This window comes from Monodelphis domestica, chromosome 2 (genome assembly GCF_027887165.1).
Source record: "Monodelphis domestica isolate mMonDom1 chromosome 2, mMonDom1.pri, whole genome shotgun sequence".
In the NCBI taxonomy this organism is placed as follows: Eukaryota; Metazoa; Chordata; class Mammalia; order Didelphimorphia; family Didelphidae; genus Monodelphis; species Monodelphis domestica.
Genome location: NC_077228.1, coordinates 237,644,198 through 237,671,637, shown reverse-complemented (window position 1 = coordinate 237,671,637; position 27,440 = coordinate 237,644,198). Strand labels below are relative to the sequence as shown.

Genomic DNA, 27,440 nt, shown 5'->3' with positions numbered 1-27,440 from the left:
AATACAGCTCACTGTCCTCCTTTTTAACTCTGGGCCCAGATCATTCATTGTCTATCCCAGAAAAGGCTGCTATTGGACAAGCACCAATGAGTGTCCATTCAGATATACTTTGAAATCTGGGCCACAGATATCCTTCATTCATTTACTTTCTTTTGTGGACAGACAAGCCATATTCCTTTACCTGATTTCAGATCTCTACTTAAAGGCTCTAAATGTCTTGGGGATTGATGCAAACAACCCAAGGTCATATGCAAAAGGAAGTATCTGAAGGACATCACCATTCATATCCACCTCAACCTGAACTCTGACCTAGATCTCCACCAGCACAGTGGCAAATACTTTTGGTGAGTATCACATCTCCCTGCATCTTTCTTTGCCTGAGGGTTATAATCAGATTACTGAATAAGAATGTTTTTGTTACACCTTCCAAGAAATCTTAAATTATCTTGATATATCAAATGGAGACATATTGTTGTAAAAGAGTCTATCAGAAAGAATTTTGTTCAACAGTGAGCACAATAATAGAACCTTCTACTTACTACATCTTTCAGTCAATCACTAGATGGTAAATATGTGAATCATTTAAAAAAATCTTTTGTGAAAACCTGCTTATTCTTTAATAATGTTTTCATGGAGAATGGCTTCAATTCATTCGTAGATTTTGTAAAAATTTTGTAAAGACTTTGTAAAGATGGGAGAATAAGTGTAAAAGTCAATAGTTACTGATGTTCTTTCATTCACTTTTTGAAAGAAGTGTATATTAATAAGGTTCAAATTTTTTTCCATGACTCTGATCTCTCTCTCTGATGGCATGGCCCCTCGATGCCATCACAATTGTGTCTTCCCTAGCACAGATCTCCCTTATATATACTTGATTCAGTCCTAAAATGTTTCTCATTCTCTTTAGTGCTATTCCTGCCTCAAGGATTGCAACATTAAGTTTCAAGTATGATGGTACCATAAGGTGGAAAAATAAGTCAGCTGAAATATTTTTTTTAAAATCTCCATTTTCTTTCTGTTTGTAATCTTTTCATTTTCATCATTGGGTGCTCTTAGAATGATCTGGCTTATTTAGGTATCTTGCTAAGATTTCTTAAAACTGATTTTACCCTCCACCGCTTCTTTCTGCTTAAAAGACAAAACTTCTCATAATTGCCCATCATCCTTTGTAAAATTTTATAGACAAGTTAATATTTTAACTTGGCATTATCCTTGATAGTCATCTCCTTTCCATATGGCAAACAAGTCAAATGTTTGCTAAAGTGGGCTCTTTAAGTCTCCTTGTTTTGCCAGTTCTTTTATTTTGAATAAATTTCTTAACAAAATTACTATAACTAATGCCAATGTCACTTCTATAGTCCATTTCATATTTCTTTTCCTTTTTTTTTAACCTTTAAAACCCTAACCTTAGAATCTTTACTAAGTATTGGTTTCAAGGCAGAAAGGTGGTAAGAGCTAGGCAACTGGAGTTAAGTGACTTGCCCAGGGTCACATTGCTAGTAAATGTCTGAGGCCAGATTAGAACCCAGGACTTCCTGTCTTTTGGCCTGGCTCTCAATCCACTGAGCTACCTAGCTGCCCCCTAATATTATTCTTATTATAGGATTAACCAGAGAATAATAGCACTTGTGCTTTTCAAGACTGTGGAAGAAACAGAAACTTTTTTAAAAATTATCCTAAAAATAAAGAAAAAGTAGTGATGGCTTGAATACCTACTGGACCAGAACTCTGAGATTTATTATTTGATTGGCTTGTTTGGAGAAAATTGTTTCATCTCACTAACTCTATATAACAGGATGACTGGTTAATGAAGGACTGATTCATACAGCATACTGAATATGCTCTACCTGGTATCATCAACATACATGAAAGTTTAGTGAGCTTGCTTCTGGGCCTACATATAAGAAGGCCTTCTTCCCAATTCAGGTTATACACAGACATCTTGTTTCTTGTTGCCTTACAGCGTGGTGACAGAAAGTCTTATAATTGGATACTGAACTAGAACTGATTGTGCAAACAAAATCTGTCCTCCCTCTGTTCCTCCATCTCTCTCACTCTCTCCTTCAAATGAGGAAGAAAAATGTTGCAGGCCTCTGGGTGAGAATCACTGCTACAAATGCCTAATCAGGCTACCATGCAATCTTGAACACAAGAAGCTTATGTTTCTTCTTTTCCTTTTGTATTTCTTCTTTCCTAATCCTAGGTTGAATGAGTATTGGAGATGCAACCTCATGAGCTTCAAAAATTCTCAAAGCCTACCAACAACTTGAGTCTATATAACAGAGTTTGCAAGTTGTGCCTGGTAAAAAGCAACCTGCTTGACTCAGTTCAGTGATGAAGTAATCAAAAATCTTGAGACCCAGTAAGCAAAGGAAAAATTCATCCATTAGCTGTGTCAATCCTTGACATGAATTTGGTTGGCTAGAGGGGGGAGAGGGTTGTTGATAGTAATCACTTTAAGTCTGAGTCCATCCTCCCCACAAACTGAAGAGGAGTAGACACTTAGTTTGGGAGTATTTTGCACTTTTGTTCTTACTTTATCAGTAAAGATTCTTATTAACCTAGCTGTATAGAAACAAATATACTGTGATTATATATAAAATAGCTTTTTATCAGTAAATATTTCTACCTAGTAAAATCTGATTGAAGTAGGAGATATATCAAGTAGTCAGTTGGTTACTGATATATTAGCTGGGTAAATGATAATGGCAGAAGATAACAGGAAGGGATTTGTGAGTGATAACACTAGAGAAAGACACTCCCAATATCTCAGGGTTGGCCCTAGAATTCCAAGCTCTGGGGTCCCAGAACTGCTAATCTGAGTTAGGGATGGGAGAATAAGAGCCTATGTGTGTACGCCATCTCTAAAAGACAGACTATATATGTACTCTGTATGCAGAAAAACTATTGTTGAAAGAGTAAGACTCAAGGGATGTAGTTGACATTTGTTTTTTACAGTTGCTATAAGACCTTAGAGATCATCTAGTCCAGTCCCCTAATTTTACAGGCAAAGAGACAGAATTAGAGAGAAGGGAGGCAATACGGTACAACCAATCTAAAGAATGCTAGATTAAGAGTAACAAGTCTCAGCCCTTCCACTTACTATCAGTATGATGTGAGCAAGCCACAAAGCTTCCATAGGTTTCCGTTTTTTCATCTGTAAAATGAATAAGTTGGACTAGATAACCTCTGAGGTTCCTTCCAGTTCCATTATCCTAAGTACCTTGCTTAATGCCTTATAGGATACTGTAATTGTCAATATGCCACAGACTCATGAACTTTGAGATAGGCATTATTATCTCCATTTTAGAGATGATGAAATGAAAGATGAAAAATTTTAAGTGACTTACCCAAGATCATAAAGTAAACTGTGAAGCCAGAACATGAACCAAGGACTTTTAACTCAGTCCTTCCCTATAATACCACACTGTCACTTAGAGAAGGGCCATGTGAACTTATAATCTGAAGTTCCTTCTTGAGAGGTGAGGTGATGTTTTGGAAAAAGCACTGGATTTGGAGTCAGAGAGTCAAGGCTCAAATCTTGAATGACTTTTGAAAAGTCATTTTAACCTCTATATCCTTGGTTTCTATAACAGTTAAATGAAGAGGTTGGGTTATTTGATTTCTAGTTCACTTCCAGCTCTAAATGGTTATGAACTCTGTGAACTCTTTTTAATAGTGATACCTATGACTCCCTTTAAATCATTCAGACTGTAAAGAACAAGTCATACTGGAAGTTACTGGGTCTGAAAATAGCATGGTGGTTTGCCACAGAGAGCCCAGGGAATTGGGTGGCAGACAATTAATAAAAAACAAAAAAACAGCAGGGAAACAGCCCAAGGGAAAAATATAGGTGAGAGAGACACCTAGGAATGCTAATAGAGCTATGAGCAGGAGCTCACCAATCTGCTTGGAGAGCCTTGGGACTGAGCCTAGAAACTCAACATCTCCGTAAGTGAGAAGCAAAGAGTAGGGGGCTTCTCCTGCAAAAAGATAACATTAAGGAAAGGAGGGCAGAAGAGAAAGAGGGAAGGGAGGTTAGTGTGCTGGAGGTGGGACAGGGAGCCCTTGGAGTGTATGACTGCTAGCTGCAAACAGAGACTGTTTCTAGGACAAGGGTATAAGCAAGATAAGACTACCACCTTCCCTATATACACCTCAACCTTCTTCAGCTACAGAGAGACAACAGGCTAAAGATAGAAGATTGCACTAAGACTAGAGTGCTGGGCCTGGAGTCATAAAGACTTGAGTCCAAATCCAGCCTCAGATACTCATATGACTTACATGCCTTCCTTAATGTTTTCCACTATAAAATGGAGATATCAGCATCTACCTTTCAAGAGTTTTTGTGAGAATCAAATGAGCTATTTGTAAAGTACCTAGCACACAGTAAGCACTATATGTAAATGCTTGTCCTGCTTCTTCTCCTACCTCTCTCCCTCCCAGCAGAAATGTTCATTTGTTTCAAAGCTTATCTGTTTCTTTAAAGTTTTTATTTTTTACTAGTGTTCATTTAATCTTTCAAAAATTGGTGTTAACCCAAAGCATTATTACTCCACATGCATTTCATTTGTTCAAAGACTGCTGAAAGCAGCAAGATTTTCTTTCCAAATTGCCAGAATATCTGTCTGGGGGATGGATAGAATAATGAGTTTTACTGAAAGGATATTATTCAACTCCCTACAAACAGCTTAAAAATTAATCCAGACTGTGAATTCCCCTGGGCAAACAATGAGTCAAAATTCCTGTCAGGGGAAAAGAGGACTGGTAAATAGGGAGGTGGAGTCATTCTCTAGAAGGCCTTAGTGGTCTTCCTTGTGGTCCCATTTCCCAGAGCAAATTAAAGGAAACAACTCTCCCACAAGGCATAGACTAAATCAGTGACTAGAGAATACCTTGGTTAAGTGAGCAATTCAGAAAGAGTGGGAAGCCACAAAAGGATGGAAGGAAAAGAACGGGCATTTATTAAGTAGTACTACATGTCAAGCACTGTGTAGAGGAGTAGAGCTTATTCTGTTCTCACAAAAACCCTGGAAGGTAAGTGCTATTATTACTCCCATTTTATAGTTGAGGAAACTGAGGTAGACAATGGTTAAGTAACTTGCCCAGGGGCACATAGTTAGTATCTGAGGCTATATTTGAACTCCGGTCTTCCTGACTCCTGTTCTAGTACTCTATCCCATTGTACTACCTAGCCAAAGAAATAAAAGTAAATAATTTTCCCACTAAGCCAAATACATCCAACCCCAGTCAACCTAAGAGACAAAAAGGGATCCACAAGACTTGGTGGAATAAAAAACAGCAATGAAAAACGATTGGAAGCTCACATGATTACAGAGAGGGATCCAGAATAGACCATAAGGGTTATCTAGTCCAACTCCCCTATTTAAATATATATAGGAGTGGTAGAGGATTGATTAGCGAATTGATTGGTACCTAAGTTAACTAAAGCAATAAATAAGTGGTTACATTCATATCTTGTAAAGAGCAGGAAACCTTCAGTGGCTCATATGTTGACTGATCCATTCATTCATTATTAAAAGTATACAACTGGGAATGGATCCATTCATAGCTTTTTTAAAAATCCTTACCTTTCGTCTTGGAGCCAATACTGTGTGTTGGCTCCAAGGCAGAAGAGTGGTAAAGGCTAGGTAATGGGGGTTAAATGACTTGCCCAGGGTCACACAGCTGGGAAGTATCTGAGGCAAGATTTGAACCTAGGACCTCTGGTCTCTAGGCCTGACTCTCAATCCACTGAGCCACTCATCTTCCCTCCCCCCCCACCCCATTCATAGCTTTTAATGGAAATATATTTTAGTTCCCCTCCCCTCAATCTTTTAAGAGGTGTATGGAAATTCCTCAATCCTGAAGGAATTACAGGGGGAGAAATATTGTCTTGGTGACCTTTAAAAGGCAAGGTTGCAGTTCAGGAGTCTTTCAGTACAAGGGGAACTCTAATCAGTACAGTTGAGTTATCTCTGAAAGCTGAGATTTGCCTATGAAGAAAAAGAATTTGGCTCCTATGAAGGAATGTCATTTTATCTTTTCCTTTATGCCACCAAAGCTGGAGGGGAGGTGAAGAGGTAAGGGAATTCTCTTACCTCTCTACCCCTACTAACAAGGGTATCTGGAAGTGGAACACTGCCCAGCTGACCCTAGCAGGAGACACAAGGCTTACTGAGTAAAGCTGTGGGGCGGGGCATGGAACTTAGAGAAGACAATGCACTATGAGGATGCCCCAAAAAAGAGGAAAGAAATTAGAGCTTGATAGTACTAGAAGTGAGAGTTTCCAATGCTGTCTTTTCCATAACTGACCTTTCTGTGTGAGTACCCACTCTGTGCATTGACATTATGTGTATTTATAGGAGTGTATCCCAGATTTATGGGAGTAACAATGCCTTGTTAATACTGTTGATGCTATGCCATTTTAGTAAATGCCTTTTTTTAGAATAATATCAACTAGCTAACTATTAAAGGTTATATATACAGTATTGGTGGAAGCTCAGATAATTTTAGAAGTATGGACTATAAAGTACTCTAGTACTTTGAAATTTTATAGTAGTAGTATCTTATAGGACCCAACCTGTAAATGTGATGAGGAGGTAGCTGCAGTAAGATGTATAAATGGAGATTTTGAACCCTAGACTACATTCCCAGAAGTCCTTGGTATTTCCCAGAATTCTCTATAATCTCACCTGAGTTTCCACATAGGCGAGATCACAATTTGATTTAACTGGCAATAACACCTCCCACTCTCTCTTCTCTTCTCTTCCTTTTGCAATGATGTAGCAAGTATAGTGGTAAGCTAAGTGTGGGGATTTTAAATGGGCTAATCAGCCATGGGCTTTTTTTATTTTGTGTTTTCTTTATTCCTTGATTTCGAGTGATCCTTAATAAACTTCATAAAATATAATATTTTTATTATTAGATATATAATTTTAAATTTAACAGTTGGCGACCATAAAGGGACTAGAGAATAACTCTCAATTTTTTTAAGATAGCCTAGATAATTTTTTTTAAAGCCACGTTTCTCCTGCCAAGGCTTTTCACCAACCCCACCCACCCTGCCTGCTCCTGCCTCCAGCCATCCACTTGACTTTCTTAATCCAGATCGCTCTCCAAGCCCCAGTCCAGGCCCAGCAACTCTACTCCTGTTCTCTGGCCTCTGATCCAGATTGCACCAGGCCAGCCCCAGGACCCAGGCTGCTGGTAACTGCCCCTGTGTCTTTGGAATCACAAACCAACTGGTAAAAACTGGGGTGTTCTTTCCTTAGGCTACAATTAGCCTCCACATGGCAGGGGACCTGGAGGGGGTAGAAATGAGGAGAAGGAAGAGACTTTTCCAAACAAGAAGTTGATTACAAGTATGGCGTATTCTACGAGAGAGCAGTGAATTGCCTATTTCAAAGGATATTTTTTGAGTGCACTGATCCTTTTACTTATCTTACCTGAGGTTCAGGGGAAAAAATTTATCTCCCTGCAACTCTTTGCCATTTGGGACTGCCCAATTTGAGATTCCTAAAACACATGTTCTTCCTCGATATTGGGAATTCCACAGTACTGACAAAAGGAATCTCAATGGATTAAAAAAAATGAACTTTAAAGAGACTGGAGGTTATATTTTTAAGGCTTTTCAGATTTCCATGTTTTATAAAAATCTCTGCATTTTGTTGCATTTTGCTGATTATTTTGTTTAAGATTTAATTTTGTTGGTTTTAAATTCATATATTAATGTATTCAATACTATTCTGTTACACTGAATCATTTTAATGTACTGGGTTTTAACTACTGTTATATTCTGTTGCTTTTCCCCTATAACTATACCAAACAAATATTATTGAATAAACCCAAATATAAAAAAAAGTCTTTTTTCTATTTTGACTTTGTAAATTGTCACATAGAGGATGGATGGACTTCATCAAAACTGGTGACAATTGTAATAACAACCTTTGGAAAATTTAATAGCTAAATACCTCAAATTTATTTTAAGGGGTCTTTAGACATGATTTTTAGATTTTTTTCAACAACTGATCATTTTGCCTGCCTCTAACAGGAGGTAAGGCCCATTTTAGTAGCTGAAGTGAAATACAATTATAATCCCCACCTCCACATTTATAAAAATGTGAATGGATGGGACATCACAGTCTCATACCAAAGGAGCTGGGAAGTTAATCCCAGGGCATGGTACCCCTGGATGGCTCCCAAAAAGGGAGCATCTCTCATTTATAATTCTTCAGCTCACTTTACCCTTTCACCAGAATGATCTCTAGATTCTGGGTAATATTTTTAGACCCAACATCAACAGTACAGAGGTTTTTTCTAGACTGCCACATTTTTGTAATGATGGCAGTAAAGTAATAGATTTTTAAAAATATCTCAGCCAAGGTAGAAACATTGCTACACCTGAAAAACTTGTGACAAGCATCCATTTCTTTTTATGTCATACAGCAACTTATTTGAAATATGTTAGTGGGTTTGTTTGCTATTATAATCAACTGGGATATTGTGAATTTGGGGGATTTTTGTACTTTTTGAATGTATATTACCTGTTGTACTATTGTTCTTTATGAAAAACTGTTACCTTGTGAAATTCATTTGCTTGTACTCACAGTGGATCATGGCCAGGTATGAAGACAAAATGGATCTCATTTTTGGTGAGAAACTTTTGTATTCTACATGTCCTTAGCTGACACAGTGTCAATGAGTATAAGCTATATTTTTAATTAAAAAAACTTTTATTATTATATTTTCTTGCATGTGCAATATACCATTTCAGTTTTTCTCTCCTTTTTATATTTGAAGCACATGTCACCAGTATTAAGATTTTCTTTAACTTTTTTTGATTTTGCAGTAATAAAAGTTTAAAAGATATTTGCTATAATGTCAATGCATACCCCAAAAGCTTGAGACTATAAAAATGATGCCACTAATTGTTTGAAAAAATTATAGGACTTTGCTTAATGATTCTGTCTGATTCCAGGACAAGAGAATACAAAAAGAGCTATTGCATAGTGCCAAAGAAGCACAAAGCTAAACTGCATAGTGCCAATAGAGCACAAGGTCAAAGAGACCAACCCCAATGGGGTTGATGAAAATTTTGAGCCAAGACAAGAGGACTTGAACTTGTTTGGGGTTTGAGGTTGCAGTTGTTTAACATGTGTTAAAGGCAGGTCTTCCTTGTTCCACATTCTACCAAGTATCTCAAATCTGGCTCCTACCTGGCTCCTAAAAATTTAGTCCCTGTTCTGTCTTTCATAGTGTGGCAAACTTTCTGTAGTCCTGGCTACTGATTGAGTAAATGCATCATTGCTTAAATCATTTTAATTGGGCCCTGATTCAAGGACCTGTTATAGATTTATTTTTTCCTATACTTAGAATTTTTACACATAAGACATTGATAGTCTATATTTCATCCAGAATTTTTTTTAATTTGGATTTTTTTATGTTTTTTTAATTTCTCTTCCCAATTGATTCATATACCTCATAACTCAGCCATGCATCCCTAAGTGATCCCTGTGTTTTTCAACACCCTCTTCAGGGGAGGAATGTATAATTATTATTATTTTAAATTGCAAAGTTTAAATTCCTTTTGAGAATAATTTTAGGCTAAGAAACATGCTACCCCTCCGAATCCAGAAAGTGAACTGTTTGGAGACGACACCATGAAGATGCCTCCACAGATCCAGAGTGAACTTTGGGATGTGGTGATTTGAACTGTGTGGGGTTGTAACACATTTATTTTGTATGTATACTCTTATGCCAAAGGGGACTGCCCCCTAACTGGCTTTTTGTCAATGCACCCAGTAATCATTGGTTTTGTTCTCTTTTCCTTTTATTCCAAAATTATTGCAATCTTAAAGTTGATTACTTTTCCATGATCCTTTTGGGGAAACTGGTTTCCCAATAGGATCATAGGGAGTTATGTATAAATGGAGATTTTGAACCCTAGATTTCACTCCCCAGAAGTCCCTGGTATTTCCCAGAATTCCCTATAATCTCACCTGAGTCTCCACTTAGGCGAGATCACAATTGGTCCTAACTGGCAGTAACACCTCCCAGGCTCTCTTCTCTTCTCTTCCTTTCTTCAATGATGTAGCAAGTATGATGGTAATCTAAGTGTGGGGATTTTAAATGGGCTAATCAGCCATGGGCATGTGGTTTTTATTTTGTGTCTTCTTTATTCCTTGATTTCTAATGATCCTTAATAAACCTCATAAAATATAATATTTTTATTATTAGAGATATAATTTTAAATTTAACAAAGATAAGGAAACAAATTCAGAGAGGTCAAATGACTTGTCCCCAAAGTCACATAGATATTAAATGGCTGGGCCAAGTTTTGAATCAAAGTCCTCTGAGTCCAAATTCTGTATTCTCACAAGTATAGCTATTCACACTAAGTACATGCCTACTAGGGGACCTCAGTGACTCTGGGAAGAAACCTGGCATTGGAAAATCCAAGTCAACTTTTCCCTTTTTACATAACACCTTTTATTTGCAGTGATTCTAATATTAACTCATCTATGCAGATAAAAAAAAAGTCTTGATTTACCATAATTTAGCTAACTTCCCCCTCTAAAGAACTGAATATACAGCAACTGCCTTTTATTACTAATCTGACAGAGAGCCTAATAGTCTAGGAATGTGGGCAGGGCTGCTCTAATGAATCTGACAATTCTAGAGAAAGACCAAAGCGACAGGTTACAATCACTTTTGGAAAGAAAACTTGAAATCATCTCACTTTTTTTTTTCTCATGCTAAAGTTGAATGTATGCGCGCTCTCTCTCTCTCTCTCTCTCTATTTCTCTCTCTCTCTCTCCCCCTCTCCCTCTCCCTCCTCACATACTTTTGTTTTGAAAGCTCTCTTTTGCTTAAAATCTCCTTTTCTTATCCTATCAAGTTTTAGTCCTTAGATTTTATTGCTCTGCTCACTATGTTAATTTATTTGCACAAGAGCAGAAATTTTTGCTTACTGAGTTAGATAGGGTTGTGTCCAAAATGACTACTACTTATGAAATGTGGGAACCAGAAAGTGCTGATGTGACCACATAACAATTTCACCACACTTCCTGATTTCTACTACCATAGTATGGTCTAGTAAGTGAACTATTTTTGACTTAGCTAGTAATCTGAACTCCTCCCCCACAAGCCCACATTGGTTCCTGGACCAATACCTAACTTAACAGGTTCCACCCAGAGCTTCCCTTAGATCCACCTTTTGTGGTAAATGCCTTGCCAGAGCAATAGGCAAATCCTACAGAACACCATAGTGGAAACCCCTTCCCTGACAAAAAAGAAAATAACTGTGGATTTGGAGTTCTGTCCATATTGGATGAAGCCATAGCCATTGAGTAAATGAGTTGAAGATGGACAAATGTTCAGAGATGAGGTTTTATGAATGCAGTTCTCTAAAAATATCTATGGAGATCTCTGGTGGAAAAAAGGATAGGAAAGAATTATGAAAAAATATAAAGGGTCAATAAGATACTCTAGATTTAGAAGAGGAAGACTATGAAGAGATAGAGGGAAAAGAGAAAATGAAGAAGAAGAAGGTATTCACCTTGGGAAGAACCCATGATAATATGCCTACCAATGTAGAAGACCAACCTCATAGAAATTTAAGATACTGAGTTAAGTCTGTTCAGAGAATTTCTTTACACAAAACTGCCTCAGGTAGTTCTGAGGGAAAAATTTTCAACCTGGAGTCACAGAAGAAGACTTAAGCACAAACCAAAAAAGAAAAAATATATTGCTTTTCCAAGGATTTATAGAGTTAAACGGGTAGCTAGATGGTACAGTAGTTAAGAGTACCAGACAATCAGGAACTCATTTTCCTGAGTTCAATTCCTGGGCAAGTCACTAAACCCTGCTTACCTCAGTTCTTCCTTTATAAAATGAGCTGGAGAAGGAAATAGCAGGCTGTTCCAGTATCTTGGTCAAGAAAACCTCAAACAGTCAGGAAAAGTTGGACATGAATGAACAATGAAAGAATGTTCAAGAAGAGTCCATATGGGAATAAGGGCCTATAATTAAGAAGAAACAAAAAACAACCCCAAAATCACAGCTAGAGGAACTAACACATGTATAGAAAGGACTGCTTGAATGCTTAAAACCTATGTCAAGGTGAACAATGAGACACTGACTTTGTGTACATGTATATATAGACACACACATGATAAATACATGATAAATAGGTCTATATATAAATTTCTGGGAAGCCAGAAGGGCTGTATCCCCAGTGCTTAGCACAGTGCCTGGCACATAGTAGGTGCTTAATAAATGTTTATTGGCTGACTACTAGAAATGGAAATTTAAAAAAAAAATTTAAAAAAAAGAAATGGAACTGCCTGATAAAAGTAAAATGATTCCTCATAACAATGGAATTGGGAAAAGAAATTCAGTCGCTTTTCAAAAAAAATTTTTTTTTGAGTCTTCACACCAGAAAGTTGCTCAGGATAGATGGCAGCAGGAGCTCAGGGGAAGTGCAGGACAAAATCTTACTCTGAGTTCAATCTATTTTATCAGATATATCAATGAACGATGGCTGGAGTTCAGACAGGGTCACATACCAGCCTCTGCTTTATTTCTCTGGGGTATTAGGAGTCGGGGGTAGAAGATATAGAAGGACAGTAGAAATTCCTATTCTAGAGATGTAATAATACTAGTATGTAAGGGTGGGGGTGAGTGGTATCTCTCCCAGTTCCACAAATCCACATTTAGTCAAAGTACGTGGCTATAAAAGAGAATTTCCCAGCTTGGAACATACAGACCACAACTACTACCTTGGAAAATAGAAATGAAAATAACTCACTCAAAAGAAGATCCTGGTGGCCTTTTCACCAATTAAGACTTTGGTTTTCAAGAAGCTAAGTTAAGCAGGACCAAGTCACCAAATGTGATGTTTCTGCCCCACCTCTGGTCAGAGTTATGAGTCAATACCTTGCAGTAAGATTAGATAAACCCAGGAATGGTCAGAATAACCTTTCATTAGAATAAATGAATTCTAATTAAAGGTAGAAAACTATAGAGATTTAGAACTAACAGAAAATTTAGATAGAATTTCTTCATCTCACAGATCAAAGAATTGAAGGGAAGTGACCTGTCCAAAGTTACATACTTAGCAGTGCTGTTAAGTACTATGTTCAAGGTACAGCACTAACTACCCACAAAACCAGATGATAAAAAATCATTTCTCTTTGGCTTTGAAGTGCATATACTACCTTTTTACCCTCTCTAATTGTTGTTTGTTCTCTGTTTTTTGGATGAATTGGATCTAAGTGAGACAGCTATACCGAGTCGTCAGCCTCAATCTCTCTTCCAAAATCATCCAAGACCAGTGGCAAGACAAAATTCAGGATGACTGGTGATGCCCCAGGATGTGGTGGATGACCATGGCATCTTCAATGTCTGACCAAGCTCTAAGCTCTCCAGAGAGCCTACTTTAGCTGCCTTCATGGCTTTTGGAACAAATTTTTCTTATTCATCCCAATCTGCCAACGGAAGACTTCATGAGTTTGAGGCCTGCCAGATACCCTGATTTAATCCATTTGTTGGCAGGGCACGCAGGTGGGTAGCTGTAATATAATATTAAGGCAGAGTTAGAATTCTGAGCACAACATAGAAGGGCAAGAACCAAAATCAAACACCTTTTAAATGGAGAGATTTGTTCTCCAGCCTTTTGGGGACTACTGTGCTTACTAATTCAACCATTTCTTGTCCCAAAATTGAGTCCAAATTTAGAATAGTCAAAATGCTAGCTAGCTCTATCTGAAGTAGAAACTTTTCCACATGTGGAATGACCTCTATGCTTTGTAGGACAAAATACCATGAAAGTGTTTTGAAAATACCATACAAGCCTAGAATCCTTATCTTTCTTTAAGGTTCAACTCTGAGATCACCTCTTTCTATTTTCCCAGTTTTAAAAATTCACTTCCTTCTCAAATTATTTTCTGTTTATTTAAGTGTTGGTGATATTTCCTCTTTCCATCCTCCACCCCTCCTTTAAGGCAAGGACTATTTTATTTCTGTCTTTGTATATCTAGCACCTAGCAGTGCCTGACACAAAGTAGACACTTAATTATTATGTGTCAAATTTTTTTAAAGTTTCCTGATCACCAATAACAGTATTAGTGCTAAAGACAGAAAATGATATCTCATATTTGAATGTCTCATAGTGCTTCATCCTTATTTCTCATGCATTAACAAAATGCTTATTAATAGTTATTTGTGTCCTTTTCTTAACTAATCTTCCATACTACCTACCTAAGAGGCTTATTGTGACAAAAGTGCTAGGTAAACCTTAAAGAACCATATAAAAGAATTATTAAAAGCTTCTTGAGGGTAAGGATCCAGCCTTTTTTTTAAACTTTTGTATTCCCAACACAGAGTTTTTGTTATATGATAGTTATGTGAAAAGTAAGCAGGACGAGCACTGTTTCAAAAACTTGATTTTAAATAATATTTGACTATTGGAGTTATAGTCCCCCCCAAAACTTCAATGGTCCTGAATATATGGACAGACTAGACAGTCAGGAAGATCTGAGACCAAATTCCACCTCTGAAATTTACTATATCCCTGTGCCTCAATTTTCTTGTATGTAAAAAAAGGGGGGGAGGAGGAGAACTCAATGGCTTCTCAAGACCTCTTTCTAGCTATGATTCTATTGTTGCAGGAAGTGGTACCTGAGCTATCCTTTTAAGGATGTTGGGAATTACAAGATTCCTTTCTTTCTCTATAGGAAGCCAGATTGTGGTCAGATAAGGAAATTTCAGAGTTTATGAACAATGAAATTTGTAGGTAATGGCAAGAGCTGAGGTGAGGTAGAGGACAAAGTCATGAGAAATAACTAAATGGAAGAAGTAGAAGGTTAGAGCATTTTAGATTATCTATTTATCTATCTATATGTATATATGTAAATATTACAAATATCTCATGTCAGTATACTTACTGATATGATATGACACAGGAAGTCCTCTAATGTGAGAACAGGAGGCATACAGGAAAGACTGGGAACAAGGTCCTGAATTCATTGAGGAAAGAAAATATCCTGAGGGTTGGGAGACAACAGCTACCAGAATTTGTGGAAAGAATTGAACAGTATGGGAGAAGGGGGGATCCACATGACTGAAAGGAATACTTAAACTTATGAAATCACAGATATAGCCAAGAATTCAAGAGCTACTAATAATTTTACAAATGGTATCCTGACTAAATTGGTGATGGGAGAAAGTGGATGGAGAAGAAGAGGAAGGACCATCAAAATATTACTGTGATTGTTTTTTTAGGAGAGTGATAATAGGGAACATAGAATCTTAGAACTATAGGTAATATATATATATATATATATATATAGGTTATATAGTTTATAGATCAGCAAATCCAGCTCTTTCATTTTATAGATGAATTACTAAACAAATATATATAGTGACCTATTTAAGATAGGTCTCCATTTAAAGTCACACTGCATAAAGTTGGATCTATTTAAAGATCTATTCCTTATGAAACTCTATAACAACTATAACAATGCTTAGCATTTATATCATGTTTTAAGGATTACAAAGTGCTTTACAAATATTACATAATTTTATCTTCACAATAACTCTGGAAGGTAGGTGCTATTTTTATATCCTCATTTTAGAAATGAGGAAACTGAGGCAGACAGCAATTAAATGACATGGATAGGGATTTGAATTTGGGACTTCCTGACTCCAAATCTATCACTCCTACCATTCAACCACCTACCTGTCCTTAGTTGAGACTGCAACTATTTAAAATGGAGTCTGAATTGCCATTGCATATCCTGTTAGTCTTCCTCCCTTTTCTTCCTTTTAATATGATGTCCCTTCTTCTACCTGGCAATCTTTGCATATCAGTCACTTAAAAAATTTAATATCCTTTGTTATTACATATGCATTTCCCAAGATATTCCTACCCTTTACCCCAGGAGGTCGTCTTTTTAAGAATACAACAGAGGGGAAATAGTTTAGAAAAATAATTAGCATGTCAAAATCTAGTACTATACTCATCTACATGGCCTCACATCTCCACAAAGCTGGGGAGGGAAGAAGCAGGGGAGATGGGGGGGGAGAGGGAGGGATCTTCTCCATTCTCATTTTTGGACTTAAACTTAGTCTTTATAATTTCACAGAATTTGGTTTCAATTATTCTGTTATTCTTTCCAGTTATATTGTTATAGTCATTGTGTATATTGTATTACTGGTTCTGCTTTTACTTTACTTTGTTATCAGTTCACATCTTCCCAAACAAATATGTGTTTTTTATCTTCATCGTTGTTTACTACCACAGCAATTGTTTCATTAAATTAATGCCCCACAATTTATTTAACCTGATTTATGGGCATCTACTTTGTTTTCAATCCTTTCCTACCATGAAATCAGTTGATCTTTCTGTTTCTAAGGGTCAAAGGTAGGAATAGAAAAGAATAGCAAAATATTTGAGGGAGAAAGATCTGTCAGATGATCATTACTTGAATTATTAAGAGTTGATTGTATACCTTTTAAGGTGATCAGGGAATAAAGGAAAAGAACCTATAAACTCTAAAATATTTATAAAGGCTCTCTTTTTAGTGGCAAAGAACTGGAAATTGAAGTGATGCCCATCAACAGGAGAATGGAGGAACAAGTTGTGGCACATGATTGTAATGGAAAGTGCTGTATTGTGCTATAAGAAATGATGAGCAGTGTAATGTAAAAAAAAAACAAACATGGAAAGACCTACATGAAATTTTGATGAGTGAAATGAGCATAACCAAGAGAACATTATAAACAATAACAGAAATATTGTTTGAAGAATGACTTGTGTATGTCTACTTTAAGAGAAATGATAAATAGAAATAAGTAAGACATATATATATGTACATATATATGTATATGTATACATATATATTTTTCCTCAAATGAGCCTTCTTTAATGGGAGAGGAGGGAAGGAGTTACCTGGGTATTTGAATGTAACAAACAAATTTAAATTAAAAAAAAAAAAAGAGTGGCTATGCTTTTCTGTAATCTAAACTATACATATGGTTGATCCAAAGGTTTCATCCAATTTCAAGCCTGATTATAAAGTCAGTCCCAAGATGGTACATAAACTCCCTATTGGATAAGAGCACCACATTTACAAAGCATTTTTAAGCATTATTATGCCCATTTTACAAAGGAGGAAATTAAGGTTCAAAGAAATTAAGCAATTTACTCATAGATACACATCTAACAAGTATTAGAGATTAGATTCAAACCCAGGTCCTTCTAATTCCAAACTAGTGCTCTTTCAATTACATCCTCCTATGACGGTCTCAGTCTAATGCAGGGCTCAATTAAGGGTCTGTAACATTTTCAGGTATAAAGATGAAATCACCTTTATTTTTTACTCATACTTTACTATCTGGGACAGGCATGATATAGCACTCCTCTCTACTACTTGCTAAGATAGGCAGGAACTATAAAAAGGATGAACTTAAATTCATCTATTGGGATATTTATTAGTAGCGCTGGCAAAAGAAGTTGAGTTCCTGGCTGAATCTCAGGTATTGGGGTAATTTGTGGGTTTTTGTCATCTATACCTCTACTGTGCCCTATGATCACTGATATTAAGAAGCCAAAAATGAATAAAGGAGTTTGATCTGGTAGATCCTTCACATTCTGAAAACTTTGACTTGAGACTAAATTATGCCCTAGCCACTAATTGCCTACCTTTCCTGGGTTGGGGGGGGGGTAGAAAAAAGAAGAGATTTCTATGAACCAGCAAGGTATGCCATCTATAATGTTCTGAGGTCAGGAAGAAAAGAGAGAACACAGTTTCTGATTTGGGTGTCTTATTTACATTGTTCTTTCCTGGGGGATCTCAGGTCTTCCTTTCAATTGCCATTCAATGTTGGTAGCCCCAGTGTACCTCTGTTTGGCTTTCAAGACAACAGCATCTGGCCCAAAAGCAATATTTTCATAGCTTTCCAGGAGATTCCCTCTTTCCTTTCCTCCCTTTTTAGTCCAGGCCTTTGAGCTGAAAAATTTTGCCTGCTGCCTTTATAACCATGCAGGGAAACCACAGACCTCCCTTCCATACAGTAGCTACACTCAAAACAGCAATACAGGAAAGACAGATCATAGCCTAGTTTGGCCTCTAGATGACATCTAGAGACTTGTGGTACAGTTTGGACAGTGAGACCATTCATCACCCAAAGTTTTCCATGCCCTTTGCTCCAGGTGATAGAAACCAACCAATAGGCAGCAAAGTCACACAGAGCTTTTTCAACAGAGGCAATACTCCCCATGCACCCAAAGGAACACCTCTCTTCCCCTTCCATATCAAGATAAAGTAACTATAAAGCTGGCTGGGAAAATTCCCTTAGATGCCAGGTTATTGAGTAGAGCAACTAAAGCAGTGGCTCACAAACATTTTCTTGATGCAACCCTAAACTGAATGCCAATGAGGTTTTGAGGCAGTAACGCCCTAATGGGAACTGAAATGGGTTATACCCGGGTTTTTTTAATGGCACTCAACTATCAATTCACAATATATTAATATGGTACTTTAACCTTTAAAGTTACACCTTAAAAAAGCATCAAGTCCAAGAAGAGCCTAAGCAGGAGGAATCCCAGATGGGTGCTATCTCTGTGGATCACATGACTCCCACCAATAATGCCTTGAAAACGAACCATTGATCAACCAACCTAAACTCCTTGCTGTTCCTCAAATAACAGCATCCTATCTTTGCATTAGCTATACTTCCTCCTTGCTCCCGTAATGTCCTTCAAGGTCTAGATACTCAACTGTTAACTTCTTCATGGAGCCTTTTGAAAATCCCCATGTAGAGGCAGCTTGGAATACCACTTTCTGGGGGAATTATGATAAGGCACTCTGGGCAGAGGAACTCTGTTACATGAACACAAATGTTGCCTCCAAATAAACTAAAGACTCCTTAAAGGAAGAGACTGTTGTTACTTTTGTTTGGGATGGAGGAGAGGTTTATCCCTAGAGTCAAGAATCATGCCTAGCACATTGAATAGTCAATAAATGCTTGTTAATTGGCAACATTTTGATGTGAAAATAGACAAATTTCCTCTGTATTTTTCAACTTTATTCTGGAGTTATCCCATATCCCCAGGCCAGTATTTTAAAAAATGTTATCAATATATTTAAACTTTAGGCATCAGGGCTATGAAGCCAAACAATGAAATGATCCCTGCTCTTGAGGAGTTTATATCCTGTGAGAAACAGGTACCTGTATAATATAAAATATATACAAATTAAATGAAAAATGATTTGGAGAAAGCAAACAAATGGAATCATTAAAAGCTTAGTGAAAGAGGAGGACTTTGAACTGAATCTTGAAGAGTGAGGGACTGTATATTACAAAGTGGACTATTTTAAGTATGGGGGATGGGATAAATGACTTTGTGAGATAGGAGATGGAATGATGAGTATTGTTTTTTAATCATTTCAGTCATATCCAACTCTTCACAATGCCATTTGGGGTTTTCTTGGCAAGATATTAGAGGGATTTGCCATTTCCTTCTCTAGCTCAGTTTACAGATAAGCAAAGCAAACAGGATTAAGTGACTTACTCAAGGTCACACAGCTTGTAAGTGTAAGGCCAGATTTGTCACTGCATGACCTAGCTGCTCTGGAACAATGGGTAAAAAAAATAGCAAATAGACCATGTCGGTTGGAATGGTATATGTAGGCAAATAATGTGGAATCAGTCTGAAAAGCTAGGGGACAGCCAGATTATGAAATGCTTCCAGTGCTAACCAGAGGAAGCAGAAAATAAAATAAGAAGTGACTATTACTAAAGTATCCTCTAGCCTAGGTAATTTGGAAAATGCTAGCATACTACCTTGCACCTGTAAGGTTCTTAATAACTGTTTGCCGAATTGGATAGTCTCTCAGCTAGATCCTAGACACAAAATTCCATGACTTTATCATTATAAGTGAGAGCCAGGATCATACGGGTAGTAAATGAATCAAGGCTTAGAGCCCAGGTTTCCTGGCTTCCCGTGTTCACAATGAGTCTAAACATGAGAAAAAAAGTGGTTGTACCTTAAGAATCTCAACAGATAAAGTCATATTCATAATATTGTACACTCAATGTGGTAACTCACATAACTAGGATACTCAGTTAATCAAAATTGAATGCAAGATGTTTAGAATTTGAAGATAGTAATAGTTAGCCTGACTTTTTTTTTTAACCTTTATCTTCTATTTTAGAATCAATATTAAGTGCACAAAGAAGAATGCAGGAGAATGGTAAGGTCCAAGCAATGTGATTTGAGTGATTTGCCCAGGGTCACACAGTGTCTGAGGTCAAATTTGAACACAGGACCTCCAGGCTCTAGGTCTGGCTCTCAACCCACTGAGCCACCTAGCTGCTCCTAACCTGACCTTTTCCCAAAATCAGTCTAGTAACCAAAGCTTCTCTCTCAAGCTATAGTTCTATTCACTTGGGTAGGAGGATATTTGTATTGATATTATTGTCCATATCTAGTAACTAAGACCTCAGAAAGACTTTCTACATATTATAATCTAAGATAGTGTGGCCATCATGTACAACAGGAAGTGTATACTACCTGATAAAGGAGAAATTTGAGACAGAATTTCAAAGATATGAATAGAAATAGCCACTTTTGTTCAGATCAGTAGATCATTTGATTCATCTTACCTGAAATGGATGTAGTTTGGAGACCTGTACTATGAGAGACAGAGTGAGAACAAGAGAAAAGACTGCAGCAGAATTCTGAGAAAAAAGGGGGGAGGGTGAGAATGAAGAAGGGGGAGAAGAAAGGCTTTTAGAAATTTTTCATCAAGGCATTTACCAAGGGTCATACCTACTACCTCTTGACTACCTTTACTTGTTTCAGGTGATGACTTTCATTCAATAGAAGATAATAATTCTTCCCTAACTAAAACTTCATTTTTTTAGGATCTGTGCAACCACAGTAAAAGATTCAAAAGTGATCATTCATTTCACATTCAGGGGGTGCTTCTAGGTTTCTCAAGGAAATCAGTTAGGGGTAAAAGACTGTCTTATTTATCTTTTTTTAATCTCCTTTTATCTTTGCATGTTATCATGTGGTATTACATGTGTGTATGTATGTGTACATGATAGTGAGCATTCACATTCTTCACTGTTAATGAGTTTAAACACTTCTCCCTACCAAAGAGAACTCCAAAAGTCTTTCCCTTTGTCTAATCTCAAATTTACCACATTTAAAATAAGATTCATCCTCCCTACCTAAGCTAACTATCTTTCCTAACTTTCTCATTTTGGTCAATGGCTTCACTTTCTTCCAGAATTTAGGAAACAAATTCTTGGAGTCATAAGATTTAGAGTGGAGTGTTCGCCATTTAATTGAGTCTACTCCAAAGATAGTAAGTAGCAAATCTTTTGGCTTCATATCCAGTGAGTGTTCTTCCTCTTACACTGTCTCCTTTCTTGAAACTACCAAATGTTAAATAAATGTTACAGTACCACTTTTACTGAAAATTTTTCTAAAATGGTTTACATACTTCCTGCCTTTTAAAAGGGCAGATACTGAGCATAATTTAACCTTTTTCCTGATGACTTGGATTTGTGACAAGGAAATCACTTTAAAAGACTGATATATATTAATTTAAGGTCGCCAAGGAATTCAGCTATGTAATTCCTAAATGAAAACTCAAGTCAGCAGTCAACCTTTTATGGAGTTTAATTACAAACAGGAAGAAGAAAGGAATTAGAGAGAGAGAGAGGGAGAGAGAAAGGGGAGAGAAGGGAATAGGGCTTAAATACCCCCTCTGTTTAGGCTGGGCCAAAAGGCCCAAGCCCTTAGATAGCTGGGGCAAAGAAAAGAGATCAGTCCCTATTACTCACATGACCAAAATGGAGAAACAGTCTCAAAGACCCCCACCTTCAGCTTCCTTCAGAGCAAGCTTCTCAGAGCACACTCCAACCACTCAGACAAACTCCTCTAACCACCTCCAGTCCTCAGACCCCTCTCTCTTTCAGGAAACCATCCAAGTTCCCTCCCCTCAGTTCTCACATCTACCAATCACTGTCCATCATTTTCCCTATGCCAATGGTGGCTCTAGCTTAACCCAGGACCGCCCAGAGGTCTGGGCTTTGCACATGTCTGTTGGAGGTCATATTCTCAAATAATTAAATTTTGATCTATGCTGCAGCCCTTCCTAAATCCTGTTAGGACTGAGTGGGGTGGAAATTGTATTTTCCAAGACCTGATTCTGTCATTCCAAGTATCTCTATTGTATCAATTCTAAAATCAATCATGACTCAAAGAAATTCCTGTTCTGTGCTTAAGCATAGGTCAGAGCCCTTTCCATTGTTCAGCAAAAGGTTTCTGTCCTAAAGTAATCTTAAGAAGGGAGGAGGAGGAACCTCCCATGCCAATGGGGTTCACATTCCAATACACTATCAGTAAGAAATTTTCCAAGTATGAAATTTCCCAATGGTAAAATTTCCAACATTTATAAGTCTAAGAAATTTTAAGGTTTACAGATTCATCATCATGTGTAAAAAATAGACTCGAATACAGGACTACAATCCCCATGAGCCTTTGCTCCACTTCCCCAGAATGCCTTGTAATCTCACCTGGGCCGAGATCGAGAAGATATTTAAGCAAAGGCTTTTGAAGGGCTCGGGCCTTTTTTGGACTTCCGTTTTTGGAGCAGAGAGGTCTCTTCCATGATGTGAGGTTATTTTGTCTAGGCCTCTGGCCTAGGCACATGTTTCATACTTGTATATTCTTAATCTTTAACCTTTAATAAACCTCTAAAAAATATATATTCCTTGCAGAGAGAAACTAATTTCTACCTGCCTCAGTCTCCCCATCTCCCCGTATTCCTAAATTTTAATCCTTACAGTTGGCGAGCCACTACGGGAAAAAAAGAACTTTCAATCTTCTGATTTCTTTTCTGATCTTAAATTCAGTTTTAATATCTAGTACCTAGAAATTTTTTTGAGCCATAACTCTCTGGCCAAGGTTTTCTACCCTCGCAAAGCTGCTACAGGCTCCGGACCTGCTGCCCACCCCACCTGGCTCGGCCCCGACGCTTCCTGCCTGCAGCCTGCAGCCCTGATCATCCTCACCTGGTACCTGGTCCCGGCCTTGCCCACGCCCGCAGCCACTCCTGCTCCTGGCCTCTCACCAGCCGCTGCCTGCCTATTTCTGCGCCCCAGACCCACAAGCGTGACCCCAGCCGGCTCATCACCCAGATCCTCGGAGCAGATCGCTCAGGACTCATTGCGACCAGCTGGTAACAGTATTGGCCACGTGGGCAGAGGGGAGAGAAGAGAGGGAAAGGAGACCGGGTACTTTTCCCTTAGGCTAAGCCTCCACGTGGATGGGGGTATTGGCCACAGGGGCATCAGAGAGGGGAAAGACAGAAAAGACTAGAGAGAAGAAACAGACTTTTCAAACAGAAACCTAAAAAGCAATGGGCTGTTTAAAAGGATTTTTGACTCTTCTGGCAATTTCATTGATTTTACCTGCCTGTCTGGGAACAGACTCAGCCCAAAGATTCAACTTTAACTTTGGGGAGGAAAATGGGTGGCCCAGCGAACTGGAAGCCAGGCCCAGAGACGGGAGGTCTCTAGTTAAAATCTGGCCTCCGATGCTTCCCAGCTATGGGGCCCTGGATGGATCCCTTGAACCCCATAGCCTAGCCTTTACTACTCTACCTTCGGACAATAGACATTTAAATGGATAATTAAAAACAAAAACAAACAAACAAACAAAAAAAAAACCCCTAAGGAACTTTGAAGAGACTAAAGGCTACATTCTAAGGCATTTCAGACTCCAATGGTTTATAAACATCTCTGTATTCTATTGCATTGTTTTGTTTAAGATATAACTTTGTGATTTTAAGTTCATATATTACTGGATTGAATATTATTCTGTGAACTGAAGGTTGATTGAATTTATTTTGAATGTACTGAGTTTTGAAATTCTGTTGTTTTTCCCCTATAACTGTTGAACAAATATTGTTGTGAATAAGCCCATATATGAAAAAACAGCTTTTTTCTATTTTGCTGAGGATAGATGGACTTCAGAACTGGTTATAATTGTATTAACAACCTTTGAAAATTTAATGTGCTAAATACCTCAAATGATTTGATTTTAAGGGTTTTTTAAATATGATTTTGGAATTTTTTTTTTAACAGTCTGGTTATTTTTGCCTGCCCCTACCACGAGGTAAGGCCCATTCTAGTAGCTGAAGTGAAATGTATTTTATAACCCCCAACCTTCCCACATGCGAATGGAAGTTGGGCAGTTAATTTCAGGGCATTTGTACCCTTGGGAAAAGCCTCCAAGAAAAAGGATCACTCCTTTATTTATGCTCTTCAGCTCACTATTTTACTTCTACCAGGATGATATATAGATTTCTTGATTATGTTCTTAACCCAAGATGAGTTTTACTTTGTTTTAAAAAAAATATATGTTTATTACCAAGGTTGAAAGATTGCTACGTTTGTAAAAATTGTGACAAATGTCCATCAATTCATAGGTTTTAAAAATGTCACACAGCAACTTATGTGAAATATGAAAGTGTGTTTGCTATTGTAATTAATTGGGCTATTGAGAATTTTGGGGATTTTGATCAATCACCCACAACACGGGGGAATGTAAAAAATATCATTATTTAAATTGCAAAGTTTAAATTCCTTTTGAGAAGAATTTTAGGTAAAGAAGATGCTACCTCTCTGAATCCAGAACTGAACTGTTGGAGAAGCCACCATGAAGAAGCCTCCAGACCACAAGTTGCACAAAATTGAACTTTGGGTGTGGTTGATTGAACATTTATTTGTATGTATACTTTTATGCCAAAGGGGACTGCCCCCTAACGGCTTTTTGTCAATGTGTTCAGAAATTATTGGTTTTATTCTTTTTTCTCTTATCCTCACACTATTGTAATCTTTTAAGTTTATTATGTTTTTATGATCCTTTTGGGGAAAAATTAATTTTTCCACAAATGATCACACGGGGGGATGTAAAAAATAGACTCGAATACAGGACTACAATCCCCATGAGCCTTTGCTCCACTTCCCCAGAATGCCTTGTAATCTCACCTGGGCCGAGATCGAGAAGATATTTAAGCAAAGGCTTTTGAAGGGCTCGGGCCTTTTTTGGACTTCCGTTTTTGGAGCAGAGAGGTCTCTTCCATGATGTGAGGTTATTTTGTCTAGGCCTCTGGCCTAGGCACATGTTTCATACTTGTATATTCTTAATCTTTAACCTTTAATAAACCTCTAAAAAATATATATTCCTTGCAGAGAGAAACTAATTTCTACCTGCCTCAGTCTCCCCATCTCCCCGTATTCCTAAATTTTAATCCTTACACATGAAAATATACAAAAATTATGCTTTATTATAATCCAATGATATTCCCCATCCCTTCTATTTTATGGTTCTGAATCTACTATAGACTATGAAACCATTTAAAGTGGCTAGTTCAAACTGTATCTAAAGCGGGATAACTAGGTGGCTTGGAAGATAGAGAGCTAGGACAAGAGACAGGAAATCCTGGGTTCAAATCTGCCCTCGGACATTTCCTAGCTGTTTGATCCTGGGCAATTCACTTAACTTCAGTTTCCTAGCCATTATCACATTTCTGCCTTGGAACTGATAACATAGTGTCAATTCTAAGATAGGAGGTAAGGGTTTTATTAAAAAACAAACAAAACACAAAACTATATCTAAAAGCAAGAACAAATGGTCTCTTTGACTGGAGTCTTCTTAAAGTAAACTACAATGAGTTTTAATATATAGTCTTTATAACATGTTTTGATTGCTCAGGAGCCTTATTTGCTTACTTTATAGTTCTTGGATATATTCTATATTTAAGATTACTGGGAAAATGACTTCCAGTTAAGTGAGATATTATTTCAAAATTTTATCTGGTTTCCAAATTGTTTCATATATGTGAGTCTTGTTTCTCCATTGTTGTGAGCTCTCTCAGGGCAAGAACCAATCATCATTTTAAAAAATAACCACCCTAGCACTTTGCAGAATACTTAATAAATCTTTGCAATACTGAGATAATAGATTCAATTGATTCATGTGAATGACCCATGATAATAATAAAAGCATTTTTGAACATGATTTGCATCACCTCCTTTTCTTTCAAAACTAGAACTGACTTATTTCTGCTGACCAATCTCTCCCCAAATAACTCTAGAACAGTAGTCCCTAATCAGCTATAACTATGTTCACCTTATGAATAAGCAGAAATTTTTACCACTACTCCTCTCCTGCCATAATTTTTGTATCCTGGGTTTGCTTTTATCTCATAAACCTTATAAACTTAGACAACACTAAAAAGAGACTACCAAGGTATGAAGTGCCTAGAACTTTATAGGGGCCTCTGTTACCTACTTCCTTGAACAAAATATCTCATCACTTCACCATAACAAAAGCTCCCTAAACAGATGGTGACCAAATAGCAATGCCCTCACAATGGGAAAAAAAAATCTGGGAAAGGAATTGTACCAATGAGAAACAGGCCACCAAAGAGATATAGGTGGAGTTTTTCTTGCCAAATGACCAAAGGTAGTGGAAATAAATGCTCTCTCATTTTCTTTGGCAGCTCCAGAATTTTCTCTGGCCTGCTATGTCAGGCTGTTGCCATAGGAACAACAGTGTTCTGATGCTATGACAGCGAGGCAGAGGGTGAAATCAGGGGCATAGACAAGCTGGCAAAGGGGAAAATGTCCAATCAGAATGCTCATGTACCTCCAACCAGAAAAAAGCTACTCCTAAAAAATTAGGATGAGGAAAGAGGGAAAATGGATCAAAATATTCTTGAAAATAAAAAATAATCACATCTAAAATATAGATCCTTACAGAGACATCCACAGTGCTAAAGGTTTTTATAACCTATGACTCCTAACACTATATGATTAATTATCTTATTGTCACTAAGGGTGTGCAAGAACCAGCTTAAACTGACTGAATTGTTTTCAATATAAGCATTTATACTACAGAAGACTACAAATTAGGGCTTGATTTATTGTTTAGTTGATTATCCAGGCTAATGAAAGTGTTCATAATAAAGATTAAACTTAAATGTATAATGTGAATACATCTATCCCTCTCCACTTGGTTGCTAAATATCTAACAGGAGGGTAAGGGACCTCAGCAGTGTATTCTTAACTTTACAGCACTGTCAATTATGCAAAAGAGACAGGTATGAAAGTCAGCTGACTTTTTTCTCTATCTTTACCTCTTTCTTTGTCCCTACCCAAAACAGTATAAGTAGGGTTACCAAATGGGTTAGTATTCTAATCACAAAAGATACTTGCTTTATACAAATGGATCATATTAGTTTTTTACAAAGTTTTGATTTTGCTAACCCTCAGCATATATGGTCTTTGATTTTAAGGATGTTACTACTTAGTCCAGATGCTCTAAGGCAGGGGTTCTTAACATTTTT

General features: G+C 37.3%; 1 protein-coding gene and 1 long non-coding RNA gene across 4 annotated transcripts in view; one reads left to right on the top strand and one right to left on the bottom strand.

Annotated features, from left to right (window-relative positions):
- Positions 1-27,170, top strand: part of LOC103101673 (uncharacterized) — a 95,181-nt gene extending 68,011 nt beyond the window's left edge. The window contains exons 3-4 of one of the 3 annotated variants that reach the window (XR_462284.3): positions 192-344; positions 13,279-27,170. This is a non-coding gene — a long non-coding RNA (uncharacterized LOC103101673). Of the gene's footprint in view, positions 1-191 lie in introns of all 3 variants that reach the window. The other 2 variants (XR_001628143.2, XR_008916455.1) reach the window with 2 other exon arrangements.
- The window catches only part of TIMP2 (TIMP metallopeptidase inhibitor 2), a 95,992-nt gene that overhangs the window by 58,347 nt on the left and 10,205 nt on the right, over positions 1-27,440 (bottom strand). The window lies entirely within an intron of this gene.